The sequence below is a fragment of the Schistocerca americana genome, chromosome 3 (genome assembly GCF_021461395.2).
Source record: "Schistocerca americana isolate TAMUIC-IGC-003095 chromosome 3, iqSchAmer2.1, whole genome shotgun sequence".
Taxonomy (NCBI): Eukaryota; Metazoa; Arthropoda; class Insecta; order Orthoptera; family Acrididae; genus Schistocerca; species Schistocerca americana.
In genome coordinates, this window is record NC_060121.1 from 301595754 (window position 1) to 301602447 (window position 6694).

At 45.9% G+C, this 6694-nt stretch overlaps 1 non-coding gene across 1 annotated transcript; it reads left to right on the top strand.

The window, feature by feature from the left end:
- Nucleotides 1–4345: 4345 nt before the first annotated feature.
- On the top strand, nt 4346–4417 carry Trnal-caa. Its single transcript has one exon. It is a non-coding gene; the product is annotated as a tRNA-Leu (tRNA).
- Nucleotides 4418–6694: the final 2277 nt, after the last annotated feature.

The following is a 6694-nucleotide window of genomic DNA, read 5'->3' on the forward strand; positions in this document are numbered from 1 at the left end:
ACCCAAACAGTTTTATAATGGTCGGTGATTTTAACTGTGTGTTAAATCGTAAAGATTAACAACCACATTTTAACGGTTCGTTGGAACTTAAACGCCTAGTAACTGACTTAAAACTTAAGGACGCATGGGAACTAAAATATCCAACGAATGTTGAAAAAATGGTTCAAATGGCTCTGAGCACTATGGGACTCAACTGCTGAGGTCATTAGTCCCCTAGAACTTAGAACTAGTTAAACCTAACTAACCTAAGGACATCACAAACATCCATGCCTGAGGCAGGATTCGAACCTGCGACCGTAGCGGTCTTGCGGTTCCAGGCTGCAGCGCCCTTAACCGCACGGCCACTTCGGCCGGCAACGAATGTTGAATATACGTATATAACACAGACTTCGCTCAGTAGAATAGACAGAATTTATGTTTCCCAAAACTTAGAACGATGTCTACTTAATTCAGAAATCGTACCTGTATATTTTAGTGACCACTGCAGTATGAAGGCGTGCATTAATTTAGCTCCACAGCCGATTCAGATTTTTAGGAACCAGTGGCATCTAAATGTCTCTCTCTTAAAAGAGCAAGATTTGGCAGACGCAGTATCGGAAGCGTGGACCTTATGTCTGCGATCGATCGACAGGCACCCCACAGTATTAGATTGGTGGATTAAGGTTGCAAAACCGAGACTGAGAAAAGTGTGTATCAGATACAGCAGAGAAAGAGCGCGGGAGTTAAAAAACCGTATGGAATTTTGTTACAGATTGTTGCGGGACCTCTATGAACAGGCAAACGTGTCAACCATTAGATTATACGACATCAAACACACTAAAGCGAAATTACTCGCCTTTAAAAGACAACAGATGGAAGGCTTAAAACTGAAGTCAAAGGCGAAGTCGGTGGTAGACGATGAAACAACATCCTTATATCATCTGCTTCGGCATGCAAAGAATAGGCGACGAACTGTCATTAGTGAAATTAAAACATCCAATGGGACAACACTAACGTCTCAGAAGGAGATTCTCAATGCAGTATACCAATACTACCATGCATTATATTCCTCCAGCCCACCTCACGAGGGGTCTCTGCGAGAGGTTCTCAGTGTTATATCCCCACAACTGACGAATTCTGAAAACGACGAAATCCTTTCTGAAGTCAGTAACGAAGAGGTTCGTGAGATAATAACCAAGTCCCCGTTAAATAAATCTGCTGGACCCGACGGACTGCCTGTAGAATTTTACTTAAAATTCTGGTTTTTAATTGGTGACACTTTTACATGCATTGTCAATGAGATTTTTAACGAGCAGACGGTGCCTGAAGATTTTAAAGATAGCAAAATTGTACTTATACCGAAAAACAAAGGGACGAAACGTTTAAACAATTACCGCCCTATTTCACTTTTAAACTCGCACTATAAAATAGTATGCAGGATTTTAAAAAAGAGACTTTCCCCTCTGACCGACAAATTAATTAGTCAACATCAGTCATGTGCAGCAAACAGAAGTATTTTAAATACAAATTCTGAATATAGAGACATCATCGCCTTAGCATCAGTTTCCAATATCAAATGTGCTCTACTCTTTATAGATTTTAATAAGGCTTTCGACTCGGTGAATCACCGTTTCCTGTTTGGGGTACTGACAAAAATGGGATTCGTCCACAAAACTGTTAATGTTATAAAAAACACTGCTACTGGTCTGCACGCTAAATTAGCCGTCAACTGTCAACTGTCGCGGCAAATTCAAATAAACCGCGGAATCCCACAGGGAAGTCCCTTATCTATGTTTTTGTTTGTTGTGTCGTTAGAGCCCTTTTTACGAAGTGTTCATGAAAGGTTAAAGGGCATAACTATAACTGGCAGGAAAACTGTAGTGAGAGCCTATGCTGACGATGTTGGTGTCGTCATAAGAGGGCAAGATGATGTAATTCGACTAGGGGCCATTCTTCAAAACTACTGCCGCGCATCGGGTGCGACAAAGACCGAAAATAAAAGTACAATCTTGGGAATGCGGGGTCTTGAACGGATACACATCGATTGGGCGAAGTCAGTTACCACCCATACAACCCTGGGGACAATCCTGACGGCATGTCCCATGAGGATGACGGCCCTCAACTGGAAAGATGTTTCAACAAAGATTCAAGGGGGACTCACTGAGAACTCACAACGACTTATGAACCAGGTTCAAAGGGTCAAGTTCGTTAACTTATGCATTCTCTTAAAGGCATTCTATATGGCACAAGTTTTTCCCTTGCCGAAGTTGATAGCTCAGAAAATAATGTCGAGAGTTGCAGATTACTTATGGAAGGGGGAAATCTACAGGGTTAACCTACAAACTGCGACCTTACATCCTAGAAATGGAGGCCTCGGGCTGGTGGACATACGCAATAAAGCTTCTGCGCTTTTCATAAAACGGTCTTTAAACATATTTCACGCCAACCCAGGCAGTATTACTACACAATTGTTTCAATGTGTCTAGCCAGAAAGCCTTCAGCCACTGGCAGACGTACAAAAGATTAACCCCCGACTGCGATACGTTAGAATCTTGTACACAGAATTGAGCTGTGTTAACGAGAAACTCAGAACTTCACTGCACATTACAGCCCGAGATATCATGAGAGAAAGACAACAATACGAAGGCCAAAATAAAATTGCCACGAAATATATGATTTACAACTGGGATGCAATTTGGGAGAATATTAGTTTTAACGGGCTCAATTCACATGTGGTAACGGCATGGTACAAAGCCGTCAATGATATTGTCAGCACCAACGAACGGCTTTATAAAATTGGGAAAGCTGAAACCCCCTTATGTCAGCCATGTAAACTGGTTGACACCGTGATTCATAGATTCACGTGTGGTGGAAATTTCAACAATTGGATTTGGCTTAGGAAACGTCTTGCACTACTGCAACGAACGTCACCCAATTCTATTACTCCTATGATGCTTTTCAGACCTGAAATTAAGTATTACCCCAAAACCAAAAATAATGCAATACACTGGTTAATGAGACAGTCTGTCCATTACATTGTCAATAAAATAGGTGGTGACGATGAAACGGAATTCAAGCTTTTTATGAAAATGGAGTACAGTAAAGTTAAGCACTATGCAGACCACAGAAAAATGTATGGAAACATGTTGATCATTTTATTCGAAAGAATAGGTGTTGGTTAAAAAGCACAGTCTAACACTAAAGTTACTGTTTTAGGGGTACTGAAGGAATGAAGTATGAGATCTACGTTCAAGATAAAGGAAATGCCTCTTCTTTTATCCATTTTTGTTATGTCGGTCCCCCCAATATGTGTCTCATAAATATTCGATGTATATTGCAGTAAAATAACATGTTTCCTACTCGAATGACTGTTGAATGATAACTCGAATGACAGCCTTCCAATGAGATCTCCACCCAGACGTCGTACAACCAGTGCTCAGCACCATAATAAAAAGTGCAGGCAAAGACCACACACGACTACAACCGCTTTTCTATAACATGTAAAATGTACTGAAGGAGCCATTCGGTGGGAGTAATGGCGGGGGCATCGTGGCCAGGCCTCAAGTTCTTTGACCCCTGCCCTCTTTGTCCCCGTCATGCGGCCTACTGATATGCTTCCGAAAAGACACACAAAAAAAAAAGTGGTTAAGGCGGAAAAAAGTTGAAAATAAAAAAAAAAGTGGTAGAGCACTGGTAATGCAGAAAAAAAAAGATAGCTCAGTCGGTAGAGCATTAGGCTTTTAAACTAAGGGTCCAGGGTTCAAGTCCCTGTGCGGGCGGAAATTTTAATACTTTGGTAGCGATTCGTCTGGTAGCGGTGGAAACGCTAAAAAAAAAAAAAAGTCGTAGATCATTCGACTACAGATCGAGAGGTCCCCGGTTCAATCCCGGGTGCCCCCTTCATTTTTCAGTATCACGAAAAAACAAATGACGATTGTCGCGGTGAGTTGCAAATACATGTTTGAGATGCACCCTGCACGCCATACCGAAGGCTTTGGAGCAACATTTCAAGGGGGGGGGATCGCAGCCCAGGGTCTTGCAGGTCATCGTCCTCCCGCCATGAGGTCGAACTGTACGAAATCCACTTGCTTGGGGGAAGAATCTTGTACACTGAATTTTATAGAATATGGTGATAGGCAAAAGTTTTCATGTACTGCTGCACGGAGAAACAAAAATTGGAGCAGCTGAGATTTGAACCCAGGACTTTCTGAATGCGAAGCAGACACTCTACCACTGAGTTACACCCCCGCCAGAGCAAGTACATCTGGGACGAGTGTCTCGTGGATCCTACTGTCATTATTTCTTAGGTTTGAACGGTACAGTAAGTGTTCGAGGAACCTATTCATGACGAGACCTAAGCAGCGTCGACTCCGTGGCGCAACGGTAGCGCGTCTGACTCAAGATCAGAGGGTTGCGTGTTCAAATCATGTCGGGGTCACAATGAAATTTTCGTTTACGAAAGCCATAGGCGAGTATGTCAATTTAATCAGATACCAAACGATTACGGAGAACGGACGAACAGAATTTGCTTGAAAAAAGCTACTAGTGCAATTTTCGCATTCTGACATTAAGGTGAAGGCGCCGACTCGCACTTTCTCCAGGCGCGAAGTGTCTAGTATTTTTGATATTTATATCGTTTAACGCTAATATATAACTGAGAGATAATGATTACACAATATTTTGCTTGATTAGACGTCTTTAGCCAGGCAGAGTATACTATTTTTCCTTACGTTATGGGAACAGAAAGATCGTGAAAGGGGGTATAGCTCAGTCGTAGTAGTTCGGTGCTAGCGGCCGTGCGAAGCGGAGGTCCGATACTTCCGCCTGTGCGGCGTGTGCGAGTGTTTGTTTACTTGTGGACTTCGTATGCGCGCGGGCTAGTAACTACGATCATGGCGAACAAGTACAGGAAAACTGCACTACGATTCAATTTCTGCAAAGATTACAAACGACCAAAAGCTTTAGCAGTGGAACGATTCATTCGAGAGGAAGGCAAGATACCGCCAAACGATATTGTCGGAATTCACCTGTCCGTCATTAGCCCCACGGTGTATTTTAAGATGGTAAATGGTGGTGGTGGTGGTTGTTGGATGTTTAAGGGGGACTAAACAGCGAAGGTCATCAGTCCCCCATTCCAAAATCAGGCGAGCCGAAAATCTACGAAGCAGATAAAAACCAAAGGGGGAGGAGACGTCCCCCCAGGCGCTAAAAGAACACAAATGCAGAAACAAACACTACAAACAAGAACAGGACAGAGGCACACCAGACAGAAAGAAACAGAAGAAAGGAAGATGGCCGGAGACTGGTTGACTGACCACGAGAACAAAAATGGGAAAGAGTCAACCATCTCACGGTACACCAGAACAGCAACAGACACAAGGACAAAAGACACAGAAAGGGAAAGGCGCAGGACCTCCCTAAATCGAACCATAAAACGGACTACCACGGATAAAATTTAAAACGTCATCAGCCCTGGAGGCATCGTCAGATAAAACCAAAGCCAAAGTGCCCGGGAGATTAAAAGATTGCCGGAGTGTGCGCAGTCGAGGACACTCCAGCAAAACGTGGCCGACCGTCAGCCGGGACCCACACTGACACAGGGGGGGATCCTCCTGACGCAAGAGATGGCCGTGCGTCAGGTACGTATGGCCGATGCGCAGCCGACACAGGACTACCGAGTCCCTGCGAGAAGCCCGCAGGGAGGAACGCCACACGGCGGTCGTCTCCTTGACAGCCCGCAGTTTATTCGGGGCTGTCATGCCACGCCACTCAGCAGCCCACATCCCAATCAGCTTACGGCGCAACACCATCTGCTGGTCGCGAGCCGTAAGGCCGATCTCCAAAGCCGGGGCGTCGATCGCCCCTTTGGCCAGCCTGTCTACACGTTCGTTCCCTGGGATGCCAACATGACCGGGCGTCCAAACCAGGACCACCGAACGACCAGAACGGGCAATGGCGGAAACAGTCTCCTGAATGGAGGACACCAGAGGAGAGGAGGGATAGCAGCGGTCGATGGCCTGAAGGCTGCTCAGGGAGTCACTGCAGATCACGACGGACCTACCTGAGCAGAAACGCATATGGTCAAGAGCGCGCAATAGGGCCACCAGCTCTGCAGTAAAAATACTGCAGCCAGCCGGCAAGGAGCGCTGCTCAACATGAGCAGCATGAGCAAAAGAGTAGGCAGTGCGACCATCAACTAGGGAACCATCAGTGTAGACAGTCTCACAGTCCGAAAATGAGGCGAGGAGAGCAAGAAAACGGCGACGGAGGGCCACAGGCGGAACCGAGTCCTTGGGTCCCTGTGCCAAGTCCAGACGGACGGACGGCCGGGACAAACACCAGGGAGGTGTAGGTGTATGGACCCGGAAGGGAGGCAGAAGAGGGAATGACCCCAGTTCTGACAGCAGGGACTGGACATGGACAGCTATGGAAAGCCCAGACCTAGGGCGCCGTTCGGGCAGATGGAGGACCATAGCAGGGAAAAGCAGGCGACGATTGGGATGATCTGGCGAGCAATGAACGTGGACAGCATAGTCGACAAGCAGACGATGGCGTCGAATCCTCAGTGGGGGAACCCCGGCCTCCACCAGTAGACTATCCACGGGGCTGGTGCGAAAAGCGCCAGTGGCAAGCCTAACCCCACAGTGGTGTATGGCGTCTAACAACTTTAACACTGAGGGGGACGCAGACCCATAGGCCAGGCTCCCATAATCAA